Source organism: Physeter macrocephalus, chromosome 8 (genome assembly GCF_002837175.3).
Source record: "Physeter macrocephalus isolate SW-GA chromosome 8, ASM283717v5, whole genome shotgun sequence".
Classification (NCBI taxonomy): domain Eukaryota; kingdom Metazoa; phylum Chordata; class Mammalia; order Artiodactyla; family Physeteridae; genus Physeter; species Physeter macrocephalus.
This window is the reverse complement of record NC_041221.1, coordinates 106,930,434-106,957,656: the sequence shown is the minus strand read 5'-3', so window position 1 is coordinate 106,957,656 and position 27,223 is coordinate 106,930,434. Positions and strand designations below refer to the sequence as shown.

The 27,223-nt window shown below is 38.1% G+C and overlaps 1 protein-coding gene across 6 annotated transcripts in view; it reads right to left on the bottom strand.

Annotated features, from left to right (window-relative positions):
• Positions 1-26,395, bottom strand: part of FER (FER tyrosine kinase) — a 466,113-nt gene extending 439,718 nt beyond the window's left edge. For 2 of the 6 annotated variants that reach the window (XM_024125793.3, XM_024125783.2), the window contains exons 1-2: positions 25,941-26,395; positions 10,673-10,818 (exon numbers count right to left, since the gene is read on the bottom strand). The gene's annotated coding sequence lies outside the window, so the exon portion shown is untranslated. Of the gene's footprint in view, positions 1-10,672; positions 10,819-20,894; positions 20,976-25,936 lie in introns of those variants that run through there. The other 4 variants (XM_055086705.1, XM_024125788.3, XM_028493127.2 and 1 more) reach the window with 4 other exon arrangements.
• Between the last annotated feature and the right edge of the window lie 828 nt (positions 26,396-27,223).

The following is a 27,223-nucleotide window of genomic DNA, read 5'->3' as shown; positions in this document are numbered from 1 at the left end:
ACCTAAATAGACATTTCTCCCAAGAAGATATACAGATTGCCAACAAACACATGAAACGCTGCTCAACATCACTAATTATTAGGGAAATGCAAATCAAAACTACAATGAGGTATCACCTCACACCAGTTAGAATGGGCATCATCAGAAAATCTACAAACAGCAAATGCTGGAGAGGGTGTGGAGTAAAGGGAACCCTCTTGCACTGTTGGTGGGAATGTAATTTGATACAGCCACTATGGAGAACAGTATGGAGGTTCCTTAAATAACTAAAAATAGAATTATCATATGATCCAGGATTCCCACTACTGGGTATATACCCAGAGAAAACCGTAATTCAAAAAGACACATGCACCCCAATGTTCACTGCAGCACTATTTACAATAGCCAGGTCATGGAAGCAACCTAAATGCCCACCGACAGACGAATGGATAAAGAAGATGTGGTACATATATACAATGGAATATTACTCAGCCATAAAAAGGAACGAAATCATGTCATTTGTTGAGACGTGGATGGATCTAGAGACTGTCATACAGAGTGAAGTAAGTTAGAAAGAGAAAAACAAATATCGTATATTAACGCATGTATGTGGAACCTAGAAAATGAACTGGTTTGCAGGGCAGAAGTTGAGACACAGATGTAGAGAACAAATGTATGGACACCAGGACACCAAGGCGGGGAAGCGGCGGGGAGGTGGGGATGGTGGTGTGATGAATTGTGTGATTGGGATTGACATGTATACACTGATGTGTATAAAACTGCTGACTAATAAGAACCTGCTGTATAAAAAAATAAATTAATTTGAAAATTTTAAAAAGAAATTTAATAGAATTTGAATTTATAATCCTTGACTAATAAAACCCATCAAAATCAGTTTATGGTTCAAATTACTTTATCAGAATATGTTTGTTCATTGATAAAGACTATAAAATCATTCGCCAAAGTACAAAAATAAACGGTATTTCTTACCTTTTATATGTTTCAATACTGACAGAAGTCAGAAACAGTGACTATGTGAACAAAGTTTCTGTCTTAAGCTGCTTGTAGCAAGACAGAAACAAAGTCACAAAAAGCCACCAAGTGTGCAAGTAATAACCACAGTTACAAAACAAAAAATTGACCTCACATGAATACAAAATGAGGTGCTTTTTCAGAAGCAGTTAAACAGGCTGGAATGAACAGTCACCAAAGTTTAATCACAAAGGCAACATCATTCATTATCAGTTAATATATGCTGACCTTGACCACCTTACAGATATGGTATCTAAAACTCCTCCTACACTTTCCTTATTTCAAAGTGTTGCTTTAGCTTAATTTAAAATAAAAGTTAAATTCAACTGAAACAGCACTAGATTGGCCAGACAGCCTATGGGAACAGCATTAATACATAATGATGTTTCATTGAGAGAGAAAACTGAATAAAAGCTGTGTGAGGTTATAAACAAATGAACAACATGTTTGCTTTTAAATTAACTGTTTCTTTTTAATTTTAAAAATGTATTTGAAGTACTGATATTTAAAATTATTGGGGCAGAGCAGGATTATTAACAGAATTTTTGTTTATTTGTTTTAAGATACTATATAAATCAACAGGTATTTATTGAGTAACCATGGGAGAGATACTGTTAGGGATACAAACATAAATAAAATCCTGGATTACTGCCTTCAAACCAATTACTGTGTATTAAGAATAAATAGACAAGTTCACAGGTAACAATGACACAATTCATTCAAAATTCATTCAGCGACAGTAGTGAGCACCTATTTGCCAGGCATATTTCTCAGTGCTGGGAATATCAAGATGCACAAAATTACAGTCCCTAGTCTCAAGAAGCTCACCACCTACTAGGGTTAACAAATGTGGAAACAAACAAATGCCATATAATTAAACAGGTTCACAAATACAAATTGGTTATGAGCTCAGTGGGGATACAGGGGAAGTATGTACCACATTTCTAGAGACAATCAGGGAAGTCTTCACAGAATATAAAAGCCTGAGGTACAAAGTGCTACAAAGACACAGAGAAAGGAAAGAGTACAGCTGAGCAGAGTACTCAAAAAACCTTTATTAAGAAGAGAAGATCATTTCACAATTATATGCGTATCATGCTCTACACCTTAAACTTATACAATGTTATATGTCAATTATATCTCATTAAAGCTAGAAAAACTATTTTTAATCAAAAAAAAAAAAAAATCTCTGGCAAGCCTTGAGGGATAGTCATGAAAGGAGCTCATGTACATACATGTCTCTCTGCAAAGGTGTGTGTAGAGGTGGCTTTGAAAACAGTCCTGGGTTGAAATCCTAACTCTACCATTTCATAACTGTGTAACTGCGCATTTTAATTAACCTCCTAAAAGATCGGTTTTCTTATCTTTAAAATGGGGATAGTAATACCTAGTTTGCAGGTATTGTGAAGATTAGATGAGATAAAGTATTTAGTGTGTCCGGCTTTGGAGAGACATTAAAAAGCAGTCATTGCTAATAAAGCATGAGAGAGAGAGAGCACCCACACAAGAGAGAACAAAGAAGAGCAAGTGATGGAGGAGGGCTCCTTTCTAAATACAAGTTTGAACATAAGCAAGGATACACAGGTGGAAAAATGGGGAACATGTTTGCGAACCATGGCTAATTTGAAGGAAAACGGGAACAAAGTTAAAAGGATAAGTGCTCAATGCATACTAACTTCTATGCCCTAAATTCTCAAACTATAACTGTTATCCAGATACCTCTTGACCTTTTAACTCTTCCTATATGATCAATTATTATAAAAGAGTTCAGTTTTCAAATTAAGGCCAAATTTTTTTCCTTCAAGGACAGTAACAATGTAGGGAGAAGTAAAAATAATTTCAAAATCCATGTGTACTTTCAAATAGGCTCATTAAAGGCACACATATACTAACAGAATGGCAACCAACAAGGTTTCATCAGTTATAAGTTATATGAACTAGGCCAAAGCCAGTCCCTACTCTGCAATGAGAAAGCCTGTCAGAGAGCCCGTATCAGGCAAACTTTGTGCCACTCTTTAAAACATGGAGGAAAGTCAATTTCATTCTTGGCTTTTTTGTATAATTCCATCTTTTCCCAAAAGGCCAGGCCTAATTCCCACTCCTGTCCCATCCTTCTCTACAGTCATGCTCCAACAAATCTGTTTTCTTCCTGAATCGTTCTTCTAGAATTCCATTCAGTTTGTAAATAAACTTCCCTAAATCTCTACCCTTTAATTCCCATCAGAAACCTGGTTCCCCAAAAACACAGGCTCTTACGTGGAGACTACACCTTCCCTACATTCCACCACCCACATCCATGGGGCTGGGGGGCGGGGGCGCGGCAGGGGGGATGAGGGGTGGGTAACATTATCCTGATTCCCTAGTGCCATTTCCAAATCACTGCTCTTTCCAATTTTATTCAAAAATCTCTTCTCCTTTGAAATTTACGCCATTCAGCTCTACCAAATTCTATTCCACCTTGCTGTTATTATTTCCAAATCTGCCTCTCAATCTCCACTTGCTCCCAATCTTATTCTCCAACCCAAGTCTTATCTTCATCCACGGAGATTTTAACCTCTGTAGTCTTTCTCTTCTCCAAAGATCCATTCAATCAAGTCCATTTCAACTACCCATTGCTACTGGCCATAATCTGAATCTAAAACTGTTTCATCTCTGCAATGGTAAATTTTACTATCCTAGTTCTAGACCATAACCTACTACCTTCCTACGCCTCTCTGGAGTCTAAACTACTACTATACCTACTCTTTGACCTCAAAATGATCTCCAGTCACCCACTATTTCCTCTAAAATTTATCAGCTCCCCCTATATTCTCTCCCTTCTAGGGTAAGGATGTCACTTATCATCCAGAACTAGGGTACTTTTCAGAGTAAAATGAGGTGCTATTCTTCAATATGCCAGGACTACAGGTGTAAACCTGGTCTGTCCTAGACAAACTAGGACATAGAGCCCCCCTACTTCTTTCCCTACACACTGTGAATCAACTGACCTCCCTTAACTTTCTTTCCATTGTACTTGTCCTAAAAACCTCCAATGCTTAATCAAGCCTTCTTTCTTCTCCCTAGCCACTTTTTTTTAAAGCTTCACTACCTCTTACTAGCATTTCAAGACTGTGCTCAGATCACCTCCACTAGGCAGCCTTCTCTTGCCTCTGCCCTTTGTTATCGTAACATTCAGGAATGACAGTATCCTATTCATGACTGTATCCTCATGTTTCTCATACGATGTCAGGTATATAGGTATATTCCCATAGGTGTACTCCACGAGCCTCAAAGTTTGACTCTAATTATCTCTTATATGTTTATTCAGAAGTGCATCATATGAAAAATGATTACTTTTACAATTTCATAGAGATTAAACAAATCAAAGATAGCAATTATACAAATAAAAACTAGCAGGTATTTTCCTTAGCATGAGCTTTTTAAATTTATCTTCCTCAGATATTCGATTAACTCTGGGTTTTGCCTGTTACTCTCTGCTCGTGATTCTGTCCTTTTACATTTCAAATATAAAGTCACATCAAACTAATTTTGGAAGTACATGAAGTATAAGTAGAAATGAAAGGACAAGTAGGAAAAGCAAATTTCAGAATATGTATATCAAATGATCCTCTTTTTTAAATTATACAAATATAAATTTTTAATACAGTTGGCCCTTCATATACACAGGTTCCACATGGAACCTGTTGAATCCACATGGATTCAACCAACCGTGGATCAAAATATTCAAGAAAAGGGCTTCCCTGGTGGCGTAGCGGCTGAGAGTCCGCCTGCTGATGCAGGGGACACGGGTTCGTGCCCCGGTCTGGGAAGATCCCACATGCCGTGGAGCGGCTGGGCCCGTGAGCCATGGCCGCTGAGCCTGCACGTCCGGAGCCTGCGCGTCCGAACCCTGTGCCCCGCAACGGGAGAGGCCACAACAGTGAGAGGCCCCCCTACCGCAAAAAAAAAAAAAAAAAAAAATTCAAGAAAATAAATTCCTCCAAGTTCCAAAAAGCAACACTTGAATTTGCCACATGCCAGCAACTATTTCTATAACATTTATATTGTGTTAGGTATTATAAGTAATCTAGAGTTGATTTAAAGTACAAGCATACCTCGTTTTATTGCACTCCACTTTCTTTCACTTCGCAGATAATGTGTTTTTTACAAATTGATGGTCTGTAGCAACCCCACATCGAGCAAGTCTATCAGCGCCATTTTTCCAACAGCAGTTGCTCACTTCATGTCTCTGTGTTACATTTTGGTAATTCTCTCAGTAATTCAAACTTTTCATTACTATTATATCTGTTATGGTGATCTGTGATCAGTGATCTTTGATGTCACTACTATGATTCACTGAAGGCTCAGATGATGGTTAGCATTTTTCAGCAATAAAGCATTTTTTAATCAAGGTATGCACATTGTTTTTAAAAACATAATTCTATTTATTGCACACTTAGTAAACCACAGTACAGTGTAAACATAACTTTTATATGCACTGGGAAACCAAAAAATTAGTGTGACTTGCTTTACTGCAATATTCGCCTTATTGCAGTAGCCTAGAACCAAACCCACAATATCTCTGAGGTAGCCTGTACATGGTAAGGATGTGTGTAGGCTACATGCAAATACCATGCCATCTATATAAGAGACTTGAGCATCCTCAGATTCTGGTATCAGCAGGGGGTCCTGCATCATTGATATCCCTTGCAGACACCAAGGGATGACTATATAAGTTTTAAAAGTTCAAACTGATACACATCAAACCTTTAACATTAGCTACCTCTGAAGAATGAGAGTTAGAATACTGGGAAGAATGTCACTTTTTATTTTATGTATCTCTAGTTTGTATTTTTATAAGAGGATATATTCATTTTATAATGTTAACAAAATTTAAAGAAAAGACTCCCCAACAAGTTTTTTTTTTTAAGACTGAGGACTGAGAAGATAAAAATCAAATTTCAGAGATGAATGCTTAACATTAAAAATTATTTCTCCTTCATGGGACTACCCTGGCAGTCCAGTGGTTAAGACCCCATGCTTGCAATGCAGGGGGCAAAGGTTCGATCCCTGGTCGGGGAACTAAGATCTCTCATGCCGCACGGCATGGCCAAAAAAAAAAAAAAATTTATTTCCCTCAAATATAGTTAATTTATTTTTATTCAGAAAATGACAAAGGTATTTATATCATGAGACAGAAAAATCTCCCAATTGTATTCACATAACAGAATCTTGACCCCTCTCACAGAATGCTTCTGGTTTCCACTGAACAATTTTATCCCTGTTCCATATCCCAGGCTCCTGTACCAAAAGTCTCATCCTTCTCTATTCCCTCATTTTTTTCAGGTTTTACCTGAACCAATTCTAGCTCTAATTCAGCACCTCAGCAATAAATTCATCTAACCACAGGTTGAACCATTACTGTAGTTGCCCAGGAAAGGAATCTTTGTCTTTTTGCTCTATGTCTTAGTAAACTCCTTTCATTCATTTATTTATTCATCCAATAAGTACTTTTAAAATGTCTACAATATGCCACACACTAAGTGAAGTTCTGAGTACAAAGATAAAACAGTACTGGTCACAGCCTCAGGAAGCTTATTAGAGGAAAGGAAGAGTTCTAATACCTAACAATAACTGCTCTTAAGGAATCCCTGTACCAAGTATAGTAAAAACACAGAAGTATAATCTAATCCTGGCTGCAGGAAAAAGAAGGAAAAGTCTTCATAGACATCCCTAAAACATCCAGAGTAGTTCCTTCCTCACTGGCACTTTCTTCCTTTCCTCTCAACCAAAATATGACTCTCCCCACTTTGAAAATACTGTTTAAAACTTACCTCCCACTTCCTCCCCACAAAGCTCCACTTGTTCCTAAATGCCATGTAATTCTTAAAGAAAACCAAACAAATCTGTGAAACTCAAAAGCCAGCAAGGAAGGAAGAAAGAGAACACTCACTGAAGGCCAGCCCTACACAAGTACCAGAGAGAGCAGGTACTTAGATCTTTTCTTATTGTGCCTAGCTCTGATTGTCTCTACTAACTTGCTTATATATCATTTGCATTTCAATCTACTTCCCACATGAAATTGTGCATTTTTCAAAGATGAAGACTTAGACTGCTACAGCTTTGTAACGTCCACAGTGACTACATATATATTCCTAGGTATAATCAACTGGTTAGGAGGTGGGAGAGGGCCACAGTAGGTAGGGGAACAACTCCTGCAGACTTCAGTTGTTTTAAATGAATTTCAATTGCCAACTGGTGCCAGTGGGTTGAATACAACATAAATTTCCCAGTTTTTTTTTTATCTTTAACTTAATCCAACCAAACGTAGAAACCTCAGCCAATATATATGTAAAGCTGGATTGATGTTTTTTAAAAAAAGCTTGGAATAAACAATTTTATCTCCAGCAACCTCAGAGAATTGGAAGGAAAAAGCAAACTGCAAATAAGTTTTGGATGAATAATGTTCTCAGAAACCAGACAATTCTCAAGAAAGACATTAAGTATACACAAACTATATATTTTAAGAGAAAATACAGATAGAGAATGAAAAACAAAAAGAGGTGGGGACTGTTGAAGATTAAAAGAGAATAAAGAGATAAGAATCAAATACAGTGCATGAAACCTGACTGAATCCTAAATCCAAAAAACTCAAAAAAAAAATGTTTAGGGACAACTGGGGAGATCTGAATATGGACCATTATATTAAACGTATCCTTAAATTAATGTTAATTTTCTTATATAAATATTGATATTATAATCATGCAGAAAATTATCCATATTCTTAGGAAATGCATGCTTAAAAATTTATATTATATATTTATATATTATAATATAAATATAATATATACTTTTAATATAGTTTCCAGCGGTTTTTAAAATATATAAATATATAAAGAGAGAGAAAATGTAGCAAAAATTAACAGTGAGTGAATACAGATGAAAGGTAATATGGGTGTTCATTGTCCCGCATTTTCCATTTTTTCTGTAGCACTGAACATTTTCAAAATGAAATACTGAAGGGGTGGGAAGATGGCTTGAGAAGATGCCAGCTTGACGGAAGCATAAGGGGTAAAGGCAGCACTAGTCTCAGCAAAATTGAAAATCAACTGTGTGATCTTGGTCAGGTCATGGAAGCTTTCTAGGTCTCAGCTGAAAGAAGAGGAAGTGAATGATCTCTAAGGTAACCTTCCAGCTACAATATCGCATTATTCAACTACTTCTTCTCAGCTCTAAAACTCAAAAGATAACCATATGCGAAGAGGGAAAACTCACAGGACTGTAAAAAAAAATAAAGTATTTAAAACAGCTAGCCAAATGCTTGTCACAAACAATAAACATTAACTCCTCTCTTTTGAAAACACTGTAAAAATTCTTCAGCAAAAAAAAAAAACAAAAGAAAGATATGACTACTAATTAACTTAGAAAAAATAAGTAACACAGAAGTGGAAAGGTCTACTTTAATATCTATTCAATTTCTATTGAATTAAAAACTATGTGTTTGCACCTAAAGTAAAGCAAAACAAAGTATTAACTAGTACATACTACAAATTTGTCAGATGCTTTTACTTCCAGCACTAATGTTATTTGTAGCATTATAATTAATTTCCCTTTTGGTAAAACAACTAATCCTTGAGATAATGAGAAAGATAATTACCTAAAAAGATTCTGTACCTGATGCTAGCATCCACCCAGTTGCTCAAAACCCAAAAATCATGGAGTCATCATTGAGTAACACTCTTTCCACACCAAAAATATCCATAGACTTTGACTAAAAAAAAAGAAATTCATCTCAAATCCATCCATCTCACTCTTGTTGCTAGCATCTTAATCAGGGCACCACTATCTCTCACCTTAGCTCCTAAAATTGCCAGCTTTCAGTTCCAGCCCACTTAGTCCATTCCTCACATAGTAGCTAAAATGATGATATAATTTAAGAACAAAACAAACTACATGCCAAACCCTTCAAAGCCCTGAATATTTCTATAACTTCTTCCTACCCATCTCGGTCTCTCCTACTATGTCAGCCACAATGCGGTTTTTTAAATTCCTCAAATTCACCAAGCTCTTTCCTCCTTCAAAGTCTTTGTACCCACTATTCCTTTTTTTTTCTTTTTTCCACCCAGCTTTATTGACATACTATTGACATATAAGATATGTAAGTTTAAGGTGTACAATGTGATAATTAGATGCATGTATACATTGTAAAATGATTATCACAATAAAGTTGGTTAACATCTCCATACCTTCATACAATTACAACTGAGTCTGTGTGTGTGTGTGTGTGTGTGTGTGTGTGTGTGTGTGAGACTCAGGCTCCCGGGGTACTCTCTTAAAAACTTTCAAGTATATAATACAGTATTTTTAATTCCATGTAAGTTTAAGGTGTACAATGTGATAATTAGATGCATGTATACATTGTAAAATGATTATCACAATAAAGTTGGTTAACATCTCCATACCTTCATACAATTACAACTGAGTCTGTGTGTGTGTGTGTGTGTGTGTGTGTGTGTGTGTGTGTGTGTGTGAGTGGTGATAGCATTTAAGATCTACTCTCTTAAAAACTTTCAAGTATATAATACAGTATTTTTAATTAGATTCACCATGTTCTACATTAGATCCCCAGAACTTATTCATCTTATAGGTAGGAGTTTGCACTCTTTGACCAGCATCTCCGCATTTCTACCACTTTCCAGCCCCTGGCAACCACAATTCCACTCTCTATTTCTATGAGTTTGGCTTTTTAAGATTCCACATAAAAGTGAGAACACACAGTATTTGCCTTTCTCTGTTTGACTTATTTCACTCTTCCATTCCTTCAAATGAGAATGCTTTCCCCACCAAAAATATCACCACCACCATGCCCCCCCACACACACACATACCCTCATTGAAATAGCTCCTTCTCATATATAGGTTTCACCTTAAATACCAACTCCTTAGAGGAGCTTTTTGTAACCACCCTATCTGAAGTAGCTCCGGCACCTTATCTCCAAGTCATTTGCTTTCCTTCAAAAAATTTACTGCAATTCATAATTATTTTGTCAGTGTAGTTTTTAACCTCTCCCATCCTCTAGAATATAAGCTATAAAGATAGGATATCCAACTCATCCATCATTATATCACCAGAATCCCCAGGAAGTTCTCTGATCCTTAATACAAGCCTATTAATGTGCATCAAATAAATGAATAAAATAGTAAGTGAATACAGGACTATATTAGATAATGGATTAATAATTCTATTAATGGAAATACAAAAACCAGAAGGAGAAGTAAGTGTTTAAGAAGAAAAATAAAATACACTGAGTTTGGTACAAGGCAGTTGAAAATATGGGACTTGTGGGCACACAGGTCAGGAAAGAGATAGAGTTGGCTTCTGCTGACTGTAAGTGTTAGTTGAAAAAAATAATAACTAAATCATAAATGGAATAGAATGTGGTAGGATAAATGCCAAGCAAAAAAATAAATAACACAAATATAAAATGATTGTAGCCTGCCTAGGCAGGAGAATAACATAAAGAACACTATAAAATTAAGACAAGTCAAAACTGTTTTCACAGTTTCAGAGGAAAAAAATTTATATATATGTATATATATGTATTAATATATGTGTGTGTGTATATATATATATATAAATAAATTTATTTAGTAATTTACTAAGAAGAGTAAAGTAATCCTACCTTACTACTATTCGTTGCTGGTCATATCTTAGCTAAAGTAGCAGGTCCATGTTGAAGGATTACACATTAGGGATGAGGAAGACACTTGAGAAAACGTGCAGTGAAGTCTCATGGGAATGATCATATGTCTAGGCAGAAAACATGAGCTGCAAGAAGAAATTCAAGGAGTCAGAACTGTTCACTACAGAGAAAAAGGTAAAAATGGACACATGGAATATGGTAGGCTCCTACTGGAAATCAACTTTGGCAGTTCATCACGCTCACGACATTAAAAATCAGGATGCTATGCTTACCTAGCTTGTCCATCCCCTGCTTACTCTCTCCCCTTTCTTCCCACAACTTTCCCAATAACTTTCCCTAACCTATTTCCTCAGTTTTCAAGAGGTAATTCATGTTTTTCTCCATTTTCACAGCATAAAACTAATTTCAAGTTTGAAACACAGTAGAAGAAGCAAAATTTTAAATATTTAATCTATAATATGTTAAGATATTACAGCCTAAAGAAATAATTAACTGTGTAAGAAAAACTTTGTCAAAGGCTGGGAAGGTTTGGGAAGGATTCTCCTGGCAAACACCCACTTTCTTTGTCTAACATGATTCGGTATGCCAAAGCATGGCTCTGATGTTGGCTGCTCTCATTCAATCCTTGAAACTAGGAGAATTTCTAAGATGTTCCTTGGTCACTGGCTCTCATCTTTATCACTGATGTTGAATGTGCATTTTACAGCCCTGTCACAGTTTCTCATTTTTTGTCTCATGCCCTAGTATTTCTAACCCTGACTTCTTGGTTTGTAATTAACTCTCTTCTTTCAAGCTCTTCTTTTCTGTTTGCCTATTCTGTTTCCTGTCATTTCCCTTGCTTCCTTGACTTTCGCATGAATCAGAGGACGTTTCATAGATGTTACCAATAAATAAGATTATTCCTTTCTTTCTGGTCAGGAAACTAACCAAACACAGCATATCAGGAATATCTTCCACGTCTCCTACTCTTCTAAGCTTTTTACACATTTCCAAAAGCATTCCTTCTTTGCCCCCTAACAAGCATTTTACTCTCTTCTAGATTTGACAAGGTTCTCAATGCTAGAACGGGTTGGAAATCTAATCAACATACAATGAAAGTGTTATTATATTCCTCTTCTAACACTAAACTGTGACGTGATTAAGGACAGGGATTATTATCTTAATATAGCCAGCATCCTACACAATACTTGAACATTATAGCCACCAAACAAGTGGCTACTGAATGGATGAAATTCCAAGGGGAATTACGGCTTTCTCTGATTTGTACACTTTGGTGTAAAGTAAGGCTTTGACAACTTTTGTCAAAGCCTTAAAATGATATTTAAATATGGACGTTTTAATCATGACTTCTATACTGCTTTCAATAGAGTATCTTAAATCAAACCTCCAATATTAAACAGTATTACTTACAGATTTCCAAGATACAAAATGTAGTGAATGTGTACCTAAGTATACACACATTACATATATTATCTAATTCCACTTCAAACACAGACCTCAAAATTACTGGACAATCTGTTTAATTTAAAATTTTTTCAGCTTCTCTTCTCTATCAGCTAAGGAACCTGAGAGATGTCTAGAATTCCATATTCTAGTCTCTCACTATGATACAGAAACAGTTATTTTCAAAGACTTAAGAACAAGAAAGACAACTATTCTACTGGGATTTCATATCCAACATTGAGCAGTGGCAAATGTCTTGCTTAAGGAAGCTAGTCAAAGTACATAGGTATTACTTGTGTAACACTCTCTAACTCAAGTCTTTTCTACAATTTTTATTTTTCAATGAAAAAAATAATATTCCACTTGAAGTAGTTTGAGTTAAAAATAAATAACAGCTTTCTCGGTAGTATCTCTAAATGGAACATTTCCTTATTCAAACTACTATAAATGCATGAATAAAACTTATATTCCTTGTATTACTTCAAAGGTATTATCATCCTTATCAGAGCTCAGCAAAGGTTTCTATAGACAAGTGAAAACGTATAATAACTACTATCTAGTGCACCTTAATCACTCCCACCAACTTGCTCAATTATACGGGCTACCACCTCTAACTCACACTCACAGCCAAACATAGTTCCTATTCCCTGAATGTGCTTCTCATTATGACTAGGACTAGGGTGAGACAAGAGAGGTGCCCAGGGTGCAAAATTTACAGAGACACTCACTCTCAGAGTCATGCAAGTGCCACCCTGCAGTTGCATGACCCTAAAAGTGAGTATCGACGTACACTTTGTGTCCCAGGCATCTCTTTTGCCTCACCCCAGTCCTGGCCCTACTTCTCCTTCTGATCTCTACTTCTCCTACTTCTCCAATAAGTAACATCCCAAGTCTGATAAACCAGAATCTAATTCTGATAAACCAAATATCTAAAATCAAGCAATGAATTTAAATTTAATTTTATATCCACTTAAAGTTATGTTTTCAAAGAAAATTTCTTTTTCATGATGTGATGTTAGGTGAAAAATAGATCAGGCAGGAATGCCTACATAAAAAAGGGCTATGCATAAATAATCATAATACAATATATTATATATATAAAGAGTCTAAGCTTTCAAAAAAAAATGAGTGTGAGTTGCATGTGAATGTAAGTGATGGACCTGTATTGTTTTCAACTCCTTTCCTTTTGGTAGCAGCATTTAAATTTTCTTCTGTTGAACCACCCTTCTCTATTGTCAATCACTGTAGTTTGCCTGGCACTGATCCTTTCCACTCTCAAGTTCCTGGAATAAACAGGAAGTTCCTGGAATAGGTGCAGGTGGAATAGGCGCCCAGGTCTGGACAATCAGCATATTCCCTGCCCCAAGCAGTGGTTCAGGAATGAGCATGTGACCCAACTGGACCAATAAGACTCAATCCCAAAATTCTGCAGGACCTAACCAGAAAGAAAACTTTCAGCTGAGGTTGCTAAGCTGAAAGAACACAGTAAGTACCTATTTGACAGTGAGCCAACCCAAAGAAGTGCCAAGGGATGACAAGAGAAACGAAGAAAACTTTGAAAACGTTTTATCTCTAGATTTAATCACGTCTGAGTTCAGGTGAGTTCAGATGTAGCTGCTGGAATGCAGAATTATTATTGGGAAACAATTCTCTCTGGATTTCTCAAGTTCCTGCACAGTCAGAGCCTTCTAAGCAAAAGGTACTACAAGGGTATTTGCATAACAGACAAACTTAGAAACTAGAAACAATATCTCCCTAAAGATAGAGACCTCCAATGAGAAATAAAGCCCTTTGGTTCCCTTCCCTGTAAGACATTTACTTATATTTTTTTAACTTATATTTCTTATGTTACTTCATATTTTTTTAAAGCCTTATTTATCTTAGAATAGATTTGGACTTTTTTTGATATAAATATAAATTTATTTATTTTTGGCTGAGTTGGGTCTTCGTTGCTGCACGTGGGCTTTCTCTAGTTGTGGCGAGCAGGGGCTACTCTTCATTGTGGTGCACGGGCTTCTCATTGGTGGCTTCTCTTGTTGCGGAGCACAGGCTCTAGAGTACAGGCTCAGGAGTTGTGGCACGCAGGCTTAGTTGCTCCGCAGCATGTGGGATCTTCCAGGAACAGGGCTTGAACCTCTGTCCCCTGCATTGGCAGGTGGATTCTTAACCACTGTGCCACCAAGGGGTCCCGTTACTTCATATTTTTTATACTTATATTGACTTACAGTCTAGGTTAATAAATCTAATGACACTTTCCCCCTCTCCCTTACAGAAGATTTGCTAAATGAGTAATCTCTCTCCCTCTGCAGGGAGTTCTCATCAGTGTTTTAGAATTATCAATTACATGATGCAATAAACTATTTTTGCTTATTTATTAATTCATTCAACAAATATTTGCTGGAAGGCTACTAAAATATGTGTTATGAATTTTCCTACACACACACACACACACACACACACACACACAGACACACACACACAACAGAGACAAAAATTCCTGCCCTCGTGGAGATTATATTCTAGAGAGAGGGAAAAAAAAACAAAATAAATAAGTAAAATACAAAGTGCTAAGTGGTGATAAGGGCTATAAAGAAAGAAAAAGCAGGAAAAGGATAAGGGCTATAATGAAGGAAAAGGTGGGAAAAGGTAGCAAGTATGAGGGAGGTAGGAGATTTCAGATTTCTGTTCGGTAATCAAAGAACTTACAGAGGAAGTACTATTTGAGCAAGGACCTAGAGGAGATAGGGAAGTGAGTCATATGGATATCTGGAGAAGAGCATTCCAGGCTGAGGGAACAGTAAGTCAAAATACCCACTTAAGGAAGACCAAGGAGGCCTACATGGGGTGAGCGGTGGGGACAACAGTAAAATCTGAGTTCAGAGAAAGATCCTCAGAAGGGAAGGAGAGCAGGACCACAAAACTAGCTCATTTTAAGGACTTGAGCTTGTACTCTGAGTTACACGGGAAGCTAGTTAAAGATTCTGAGAAAAAGTGATGTAATCTCTTACTTTTCAAAAGAATGTTATTAGAATTCTGAGGCAAATATTCTGAGAGTACCAGTAGTAGTGGGGAGACTTGCTAGGAGTTATGTAAAAGGAGAGAGAAGATGGTGTTGAACCAGAGTGACCCAAGTAGAGGTGATAAGAACTGGTCAGATGTCAGATATATTTTGAAGCCAACAGAATATACTGAAAGATTGTATTGGGGAGGTGAAAGAAAAAGAGTCAAGGATAACTTCAAGGTTTGGGGTCTGAGCATAAACAAAAATGGAGTTGCCACTTACAGAGATGGGAAGGATTGATTTTTTAACTGGATTTCTATCACTGGCATACAAAAGAAGACTGACAAATATAAAAATTTATGCTGGAAATCAATCATTACAAATGACAGCCCTAAAATGTAGAACTGATTGAGTCAATAAAAGAAAATGAAGGGAATCTGGTATCCCTGTATTATAGGGTGAGAAGTGACCAATCCATAATAAGTAAAACATCTGGTAAATTCCCACCTCTTAAAAATCAGACTACTTGCCTAGTAAGGATGGAACTGAAGGGCACTTAGTAAAAATGTCAGGATGTTGGTATATTGCCTACTATGCAGCAGTCTTCAGTAAGGACCCTCAAAAGAGAAGCAAACTTTGAGTGAAGTCTTAATAAAAGGAAAATCTTTTCAGTCTTTCATTACAAATTCAAGATGGCGGATTATCTTGCAATTTACATGGTTGAAAATCAAATATCCCTAAACTAAAATTCGGGTCTTTAACGACACAAAATAAAAGGTGGGGAAAGCCTGGTGCTCTGGGCTCCTCCCCAGCCATCCTAGCAAAAAATATATTTATAGCCTGGGAGCAGGGACAAACCAGTTGTGCACCGTTACTTCAACAAGTTGCTCTGAATGGCCTAGAGACAGAGGCCAAGATGAAGATTGAGAAGCCTAGGATTTGCTTGATTCCAAACCTCAGTTCTATTGACATATTGAACTGGAAAATTCTTTGTTGTGGGAGGCTGTCCTGCGCATTGCAGGATGTTTAACAGTAGTATCCCTGGGCACTACGTCTATATGCCAGTGACACCTGCCTACTCACCCCACCACCCCCTATTGTGATAATAATAATGTCTCCAGACATTGCCAAATATCCCGAGGTAAAAAAATAAATAAATAAAATAATGCCCCCTGTTGGAGAACTACTCGCTGCGTTAGGGTGGCAAAGTTGTTTAGAGACATACCAGGGCAATAGTTTGATTCAAGGACTAGGCTTTGGGCTTTGGGTACTGGGGAGAAGTTGGTCAAATACAAATAAATCAAAAACCTACTAAGTTTATAGGAAAGTTGTATTGACTAAGAAACTCCCAGCAAAGGTTTGTTACTGCTCAGCCCTCAAGATGTTTTCCTGGACTCCAAGCTCTCATCAATAGCAAAAGGGCTGCTAAAACTGTGCAGTCCACAGTAAGGGAATTCTTCTCAATACCCATGTTGGCTGTGACCAGGAGGAGAAATAACAAAGATCTTCCTGGGTGGTAGAACAAGAGACAGCCATGTTGGCTAATCAAAAATCTTATTCCACTGCCCAGGCAGAGTCCTTGCCACCCCTGACCAATGAAATGTACAGATCATTGGAAAATTGGAAAATCTCTGTGGGTTACTTCCCCTTTTTCTCTTTTCTAATTAAGAGTTTTTATTGTCCTTATGTTATTTTCCTTCTATCACTGAATACTGGCTTTATTACAATTAGTTATATTTATGATTTAACCATAAGTTTCTTGACCCTGAGGCTGTCTTTTCAAACAGAACTGAGAGTAATTACCCAGAGATTCTAGACTTAAAGTTTGATGCAGTAATTAAACAAGTCTTTGAGTTGTCTTCCTCTGTTGGGGGTCAAGTGGTAAATGCACTGGAAGTTTTAAGTGAAACACTGCATTATATTAGATGAGGGCATTTTTGCAAGGGTTTATATATGAGGGAGGACATGGATGCACACTAGGAGGACTAGAGTGAATGTCTTTTGGTTATGCTTGTCCAGCATCCACTCCCACTTCCCATGGTAACAGTACCTTCTTTCTCTTTCAGTGAACCACCAACCCTGACTCTCAGTCTGCATGGTTCAGACCACGTGGCTGACCACACTTCCTATTCCCAGTTCCAACAGTTAACACCTGATCCAGATCTGGCCTATCATCATATACTATTCCCCTGACCACAGGATCAAGGATGGAAAAATGACCTAACTCATTCAATGAGATGTAATCCCAGGGCTTTTGCTAAAACTATGAGTAGAAACAGTGTTTTTTACGTTGGGCTTACTAAACTGAAAGAATATAAACCATCAGGGAGCTCCACATGAAGAAATCCTACCTGAGAGCATATCTAACACAAGAGAAATCCACTGAGTTTGCTGAGGCCATTGAGCCCTTGAATCCATCCATACCTAGCGAATACACTCCTGTTTGTCCCAGTGCTCTAAGATACTGTGAGTAGGGGTTTAGTCTCATGCAACTGAAAGGTATTAAAAAATCTAGTATCATTACCAGTTAGACAAAACTGGGGTTAGTTTTCAAACCAAAAAAAAAAAAAACTGAAGATATAAGCATTAAATTCTTTGCCTAAATTCATACAACTAATTACTGGTAGCACAGATGCAACCCTAAATGGGTCTAGCTCTAATAGTCATGCTCTTTCCACTACATCTACTCTCTCTCTCAAGAAAACAGTCTGAAACTTCTCTATGCTTTAAAATTATCTGCAGCCATAAAGTAAGACCTTACATGAAGTGAGTATTCTACTAACATTTGTTGAATAACCAAAAGAAGAAGAATCTCACACCTTCTTCCTCTCTGTCCCATTCCTGCAACAACTTACCTCTTGTATAGTATAGAACATTTCTGCATTATTTTTACAATGTAAGCTACCTTAAGGACATGTAATAGCAAGTGTCTCTAAGCTAAGTCACTTCAAACTTAGATGGCCAGTTTCAGTGACGGGGTAAATTGGCTCCAAAATATTAACAGAACATCAGAACCTTAGAAAAAGGCCATCACCACTGACTAGCTACTATTGTTATAATTAATTGTGAAACTCAGAAAAGGACACCCATATTATCTTTTACGTGAGAATACTATTGTTTATGCTAGTATTTTAAGATATTTGTCAGAATGACATTAACCTCTAGAAAGTAGCAGCTATTTTATAAACAGTCAAATCTCTTTCAATATTATTGTTGAGTGTGAGACAGAAGGGAAATGGGATAGAAATTATGAATATAAGACCCCTGACATTTTCAAGAAATTTAAAAACCATGAGAATTTTTGACAGAGCTGAAACATTCAATAACAATGTTCCACAAGGCAAGTTTTGTTTCCCTAGAAGGTGTGGTAGATTGATTCACATCCAGACTCACTGGATTCAACACTCCATTTTTAAACATATTGAAAAATGCCTATTTTCTGGCTAAGATCTACCACTTTCTTAGGCCTCTACTTTTTCTTCACTTCTAGCAGCTGGCTTTCTCTTTCAGGAAAATTTTTACAAAGAAGCAAAATTTTATCACTTGACAAAAGTTATTATACAGGATAACTTCAAACTGAGAACAAAGTCAAGGTGAGATGTAGACACTGGGCAGTTAGGTGAGGTCATGCATATCTTAGGGTCTCACTTCCAATAAGAGGAAATTATTTCAACAAAACTTCAAATACTTCAAAATGGACGTTTAGAGTCACTCCCAAGTAATTGAAACTGCTGTTAAGTCCAGGACTGCTAATGGTTCACTATGTTTAGACTTTTATCATTTCATTTATTTGAGATTTAGCATATCAAAGACCTAAATTAAAATCCTGGGTATCACTTTATAGCTAAATCTCCTTGGATATGACCTAAGATTGGTTCCAGATCACAAAAAGAAAATACAAGCTACCCAATCTATAGGGCTGTGATGAAAATAAAAACAAATGTACAAAAATGCCTAACATTTTTAGCAGGCACTAAAGAAATGTCAATGCCCCTCCCCCATAACAATATCTGAATTCATGTAATTTACTCAAAAACTTTTACTGACAGAAACTGTTTCTTCCTTAGAAATGTTGAGGAGGGGATAAAAAAGGGCTATGCATAAATAATCATAATACAATATAGTATATATATATATACACACACATAACTATTGGTAAGAGAAAGAAATCAGCCTCCTGCTTTGCAAAAAGTTCTATTATATATAAATCTACATGAAAATTCTTATCCTTTGTCCAACATAATTGTTTATAAATAATCAGGATAATGATCATCAAGTTATTTGTTATTAAAAATTATCTGATACAACTGCACTGTTCAGTTCCCTTTAATTAATCTACTATTGCCAATTTATTCAACACATAGAAAGTAAAGAGGCCTGACAAAGTGATGGGACTTAACCAAAATATATAAATTTGCAGTAAATTCAGAATGGATAAGAAATGTGACAGTGACTGGATCAGCGTCATTAGAAAGTCCACCATACACCACAGACTCTATAAAACAAACACAAAGGTTATGCTTAAAATGTTTCCTTTGCTCCTACCAAAGCAAAATTTTAAAACCTTACTGAAAGTTGAAATGATGGCAACTTGTATACGAATGTATATAGAAAGCATGTGATTCTGAAGGAAATATAATTCAAGAGAAAGTCAGAGCACTGTATAAACATTCTCACGAAGTAAGAAGTCATGTGGCTGCTAGGGTGGCTATTGAACCATTTGTTACCAAAGCTGAATATTGGTAGAAGAGTCAAATGCATTATTCTTGGTATAATGTGAAATTAACAAAAAGTTCCAACAACTGACAGGAGAAGCTTGGGAAATCTTCCCAAGCTGAAGACATAGAGTAGAAGGGACACAAACTCCTGAAGTGTCCAACTCCTGTCAAACCATGACCAAGAAACAGCAGTAAGCATCAAGCATTACAGTGACCAACGACTAACTCTTCAACTTTGTGACAGTGCAGCAGGCTTTGTGATTAAGCCAAAAACACTCTTTTGTTCTACAAACCCCAGGGCAAAAAAGCCAAGAATAAGAAACTCTGCATGTAAACTAACGATGTAATGAAAATCATCCAGCCTTCATTTTAGAAGCAAAAAATTGCTTAACAACTTTGACGACAGAGTCCTGTTTATAGAATCATTAAGGGTCTGAAGAGATCAACTAAATTTTTCAATTAAATCTGTATTTTATGAAGGTAGCTATATCCTAGGTCCACAAAGATTTCAAGAAATACCACTTGCTAATGCTAAGGGTCTAATGAACATAGTTTTCCTAAGTCTTCACTTCAAACTGTATATTATACATACTACTTCTATGTAGGATGAACTATTCAAGAGCAGTTTCATTCACAGAAATGTAATTTTAAAGAAATTTTTCTGACTGAGCCACTGTAAAGAGCATTTTTATATACTAAACACCTAGAATATAAATATTCTACTATTAAGAGTTTCCCCTTTTCCTAAAACCATTTGTCCCACTATGGAAAAACTTTTTCTGCAAGTAAAATAACTTATACTGGAAAACTAATTTCAATTTTCTATGATAATGTTATTTTATTTACTCTGACTTTAAAATGTAAGGCTCTTCACTATCAATTACATAAAATGAGTAATCTCTTCTTACGTAAGCATTACAACACTGATAAGAAAAAGTGAAGAAGCATTCGTTTCAGGAAAATGCAGAAATAACTTGGGTCTCAACGATAGTACTATAAGGTGTGTCTCAAGTATCTGTTACTAATAACAGTTATTTACCTTTTTTTTAATGACTCACTTTTCTCAATAAATCAGAGTAGATTCAAGTTTATCCCTATAATAGTGTCATTCTCAATCACTTGCATTCTGATATGCTTCCTAGAGTGGGAGAGGATAAGATGGAGTTATAGAGGGCATACTAGAAAACTACGTATTAGAATATGTCACACGTACATATCTTGTACTTGGGTGGAAAAAATATTGACAATCATTGACTTAGATCACAAAATCTTTGTTTTACTGCTGGATGAGACAATAAGGACTCTTTAGTTCCAATCCTAACTTTTTACCAGTTCAGTGTTTGCTTCACAACACCCAATAACTACAGGCTGGTCTGTGCATTTAAACTATAAGTGTGTGTTCTTTAAGAATCAGAACCCCATACTTACTGAACACACATTTTGAAATAGGAATATCTGTAAAATGTTGCTCCCTTAAAAAATAATCATATAGGAGATTTCTGTAGGAGACAGAAAACTTTCAGTTAAGAGTTTTGTGTATTATTACATTTGAAAATAAAGTTTAACTTTTAAACAGATTAAGTAAATGTAATTTAAGGCGGCAGGGAGCATTAGAGATTTAAGAAGGTAACATTTAGCTTTTCTGTACCACTTTTAAGCAAATATTTGTGGTTCAAAGGAAAGGAATTCAGGGAAACCATCCAACAACAGATGATAATCTAATGTGAAAGAAAAATAATTCAGGAATTCAGACAAACTGGACATATTTTGAGGTAAAAATCAGTTAAGGTAAATTTCTGATTATCGCTGAGATACAGCGACCCAAGAGCTAAAAAAAAAAAAAAAAAAAACAGCTAATCTGAGATATTTCTAATTATTTGGTTTGTACAAATGTAAATATCATTCAATTTAAGTAAGCTTAATGTACATTATTTTACTTTCTGAAGCCTAAAACTTAGGGACTTTTAGGATCATAGAATAAACACAGTAATACTAGAAGAGATGAAATGAAAACTACCATGAAAGGAACTGAATGTGAATGCTGAACACTCCCTAAGTTCAGTCATTTTACCTCAATTGTCTCATTTCTTCTTCATAACGACCTTGTGAGGCAATTATATCATCCCCACTTTACAGATGAGGAAACTATGGTTTAAAGAGATTAAGAAACTTGCCCAAGATCCCACAAAAGAAAAATCCTAATTTCTGACTGAAATCCAGATTATCTGGCTCCAAAATAAATGACTCTTCTTTTCACTATACCCTGCTATCTCACAAGAAACACATACATTGAACTTCTCAGTCTTTTAATTAAAACCTTCTAAAGGAGGAGACAATATTAAGCTTATAGTAAGCAGTGACAATGTATAGGCTAAAAATTAGTCATACTTTGATAAGTATAAATGAATATTTAGGAAATAATTCCAAATCATGCATGACATTAAATTTTTAAAAAGCTGAATATGAAATATCGCCCCCAAATAGAAAAATCTGAAAACTTCTGTAGACAGGCACTAAGTAAACTTCATCTTACTTGGACACTTTGAATTCCAAAGAAAAAACCTGAGAGGCTCCATATTTTGTCAGTCATACAGCAGTTTCATATGGTCAACTAGGACTATATTTATACTTAAGAAAAAAGAAAAAGTGGGTAATTGCTTGGGTCTGATTCTTTTGTTCTGACTCTAATCTGTCCTCTAGTGATTCTTTTCCATTTTTCCTCCAGATTTTGGAGCCTTCTTCTAATTTAGGCTAACTGAGTCTCAAGTTCAGGAACTCCTCCAAGTTTAGATGTAAGTGCTGACACAGTGCAATGAAGACCATAAAATTGCAATGATTGGTAGAGTGTTACAGAAGAAACAAAAGTTTCAGTTATTTCAAAACATTAACTATCATGGAATTACTGATGACTTTTTTTCTGTATAGTTTCTGAATTGATTTTAAAGCATTTAACTTTTATAATAAAAACAGGAGAGCAAGAAAAAAGGAAAGAGGGAGGAAGGCGGGGCGGGGGGGGGTAGTTGGAGCTTTGATTAAAAAGTATCTGAACATCTTATTCTTTCCAAATTTCCAAAACTATGACCTGCTTGTTCCCTTCTATCTTTCAATGGCATGGCATGAAAAATAAACCACACATAAGCATGCCAAAGTCAAATGAGATATGGAAAAATAATGAGGCAATCCAAAGATCTATAAATTCTTAGACATAGCTCAATTTCACTATTTCAGAAATTAGTTATTAACTGAGCAAAGTATGAAAAACAGATTTAGGACATACTAAAACTGAAAAGCAGTATTCACATACTTAAAGAAGAGTGCAGGAATTTCCTTAGTATGGGAAAATTATAAATATAATATACACATATGTGAATTTATACCAGTTTCTTAGTCTTTTTATCACAAATTGAAGTTCTGTATTAAAATATTCCTTTAGCAACACCATGAAACAACACGCAAGATAGTTTTGAGTCCTATCAAAATTAACTTAAATCTCTCTAAATTACTTCATTTTCCATGGAAAAGTTATACTAAAAAAAGTTCACATTTGTAAGCTTTCTTTTTCCATTACAAAAACACATTCTTGGGCTTCCCTGGTGGCGCAGTGGTTGAGAGTCCGCCTGCCGATGCAGGGCACACGGGTTCGTGCCCCAGTCCGGGAAGATCCCACATGCCGCGGAGCGGCTGGGCCCGTGAGCCATGGCCGCTGAGCCTGAGCGTCCGGAGCCTGTGCTCCGCAACGGGAGAGGCCACAACAGTGAGAGGCCCGTGTACCGCAAAAAAAAAAAAAAAAAAAAAAAAAAAACACACATTCTTATTCCCAAACAACATACATAAGATTGACCCAATTTATTAAGTATGTTACCAAAACAGTGCATAATTGATAGTCCCTTCGACCTGTCTTCAATAGAAGACGCTCACTTAAAAATCAAGTAGAAAACTATAATCTATTAACACAAGAGTCCAATTTTAAAAGAAGATTTTTATTTGTGTAACAAGTTCATTAGATTTCCTTTTTTTTCTGATTACCAAAACACAGTTAACTCACCAAGGCCTTGATTTACAAAGATTATGACTTCCTACTCACAGGACTGCTTTATAATAGTCTCATGGAATTCAATTACTACAGTTTTTATAAACACTATTACCATCTACGAACGGAAATAAGCACTTTACAATATTTTGGTTTGATACATATTTATGCTGGTTTTCAAACTTGATAATTTCAGTTCCTCTATTCCTTGGTATATGCCATGTAACAGCTGTCCTGAAAATGTTATTGCTGTGTAGATGGTGAGTATTCACAGCACAACTGAACTTGCCTACATTGTTTGAAATTTTTCATAGTGAAATACTGGAGGAAAAAAAAGGCAAATGTGAAATGTTCACAGACCAGAGTTATAGCTACATAACAGTTGAAGATGAAATAAAAAGGAAGGGTCTACCAAAAGCCTGAATTATTCCTTCAACTACTGACATCAAACTCTGAAATAGTGCAGAAGCTGCTTTAACCGGACCCTAAATAATTTTACATGGTATATATTTAATGCTGCCAACCATCAGTATGGAAGAGAAACAGATCTTCGCCAAAGGTCTTTCATGGAAGAAACTGGAGAAAGGTTTCCAAGTATGCCCTTAATATACTTCCAGTACCTTTGAAAACAGTTCACTTGGCTCAAGAGAACTAGCAGAAAAGATTCCCCAGATCACAAAACATACACTGAGCCCTCCTTTGCATTCACTGACAAATGTGTGGCTCTTCACAAGTATGTCTTCCTAAAGCCCATATACGTAGATACACCAGGACAACACTGCACAGTGAAATAATTATACTTTGCAATAGTTTTTAAAAATCCTGTCCCCATTCCATAGGTGGAAAAGTACTTTCTAGTCTTTAATCACTAAAATAGATTTGGTCTATTCTTATTGATTTTTCTGTTACACTTTTATATCGCTGTTATTCCATTTAAGAAATTTTTTTAGTATTTTAAAACATCTGGAGAAAGAGAAATAGCACTACACCCAGAGTAATTTTTGTCAAATTTACAGTGAGACTACTACGAATATATGCAGCTTCTTATGAATTAAAAAGATTAAGGTTTTTTAACCATAAGGCAATCGAAAATGAAAGTGCCAGCCTTAATAAATTATTAGACATTGCACTGCACAGCACTATATATCAAAATCACAAATGTACACACACACACAAAAGCGACAACTTCACAGTTAATTTGTGCAAGACGTACCACCCTACCAAAACCAACTCAATTAGCGTGTTTCAGAAAGTTGATCCTAAAGGAGACTAACCAGAAAGCTGACCCGAAGGTGACTCCAAACACCTCCTCAACCGTAAATGGCAAAGAGAACAGAACAGAAATTGCCCCGCCTGCGCTAGCTTCACACTATCTCTTGAGGGTCACTCCTGGCCCAGACAGAGTAGGGACGGAAGATGGGGGATAAAAGCAGGGGGTGGGGAAGCTGACACGAGACAAGAGCTGGGGGCGGACTGTGCCGGTCCATGGAGACCGCAAGGCCCCAGCGGTAGAAAGGGGCTGGGGGAACACCTAGGGATTGGGGGTGGTCGCCCAGCCCAAGGCCCGCGCCGAGGGGATCGCGCCGAGAAAAGGGGGTGCGGGCATGATGGGCGGTGCCCACAGTACTCCCAGCACCGCCCCACACCCCGCAAACCCCGGACCCGGCGACTGGGCGGAGCCGTCGCGCCCGCCTCAGCCCTCTCGCGCCGGCACCCGCCCCCTCAGCCTCCAGTCCCGGGTGGGTGGAAAGGGCGGGCCTCGCCCGGCCGGGTGGGCAGCCCGGCCCAAGCCGCAAACAGGAATGTGCCGCCGCGGGCGCAGGATGGACGGGAGACCCCGCAGCCGGGGACAGGAGGTGGGGGGGTGGCTGAGGGCGGAGAAAGAGCGCTCGGCGCAGCCGGCGCAGCCGCCACAGCCAGCGCAGAGCCCCAGGCGCCCCACTGAGGGAAGGGAGTGTTGCCCCAGTTCTCGGCTGGCCTTCCCTACTCTTCCCCCCTCCCCCGGCGTTGCCCCGGGTAACAGCGCCCGCCGCGGGCGGCGCGAAACTCACCTACCTAGAACCTGACAAGCAGGAGCCCCTCAGACACGGGAGCCAGTCGCCACCCCGCGTCACGGGGGCCGCCACAGCCAATGAGCGCTGCTGTCACCAGCCTCCGCGGCCAATCCAGCTGCACTCCGGTCTCCGGGCACCCTCGAGGTCTCAGCCAATGGGCACCCGCCGAAGGCGGGCACTGCCTCCCGACCCCCAACCCCCTCTTCCACCACCTCCCAGGAGGCGGGGCGCGGCCGATTGGCCTGGACCCCGGAGGGGTGGGACTCGGGCACCAGGCCCGGTGGGCGCGCGCGGACCGGGGGCTGCGGGCGTGGCGAGGGGAGGCGTGGAGCGTCGGCCACCGCCCTCCGGGCTCGCTCCCCAACTTGGGTGGGGTCGCGGGGCCCTCCTGGTAGCTCAGCTCTCCTCGTCCCTGTAACTCGCTCCTCTCTAGCCGGTGTCCAGGGCTGCCGGGGTGAGAGTGAGGGCGGGATGCGGCCGGAGGCGGGCGGCGGCGTCACAGGAAACTTTGGGAGGCTCGCCTGGCCGCGGCCGGGAAGTGGCCGGGCCGGGGGTGATAAGCTGGGGCCGCCTGGAAGGGACTACCCGGCGGGTCGGCAGCCGGAAAGGAATTCGGAGGGTGGGGACGGAGACGTGATTAAAATGTTAATTGTGCCCGCGGGGTGCTGGGTGATCTCGGGAGCTGAAATCTCCGGGAACGGAAGCTGCTCTGGGGGCGCGGACCCTCCAACCCTAAATACGCATCCTTCACCCCTTCGAGTCAGTCACTTTTTCTGTATATCTTACTTGCATCTATTGTAACGTTGATTCTTTTAAACTAGTTTTCGGCTTGAAGTGCCTGAAAGGCGGGAACAGTGTCTTTCTCATTCCTGTAATTCCCAGTGCCTGAGACCTTCTTTAAAAAAAGGTTAGACAATGCTGGAGTTGTGATGGATGCCATTAAAAAGTGTACAGCAGGTCCTGTGAGTAGTCGCCTGTAGTAAGTTCTTACCTCTTCCAGAGTCTAGCATGCGTGAAGAACCGAAGTTGGTTTGCTCCTCCAGTGAGGGTTGTTTTTGAAGCGTCCTTCACCAAAAGAATTTAGTGGAAAATGAGTAATTTGAGCTAAACAAAGAGACGTAGGTGATCTGTAACAGTATGATAGGTGTTATTAGTCACTATTGCAGGGTATGTTTCTGTAGCCGACTCTTTAAGGCATTGTATCGTACATTGCATTGGTTGAACCACATTCTTTGTCTGGAGCAAATTCTAAGGTCAACCCTATCTCGACCCTCCTCCTCCAAA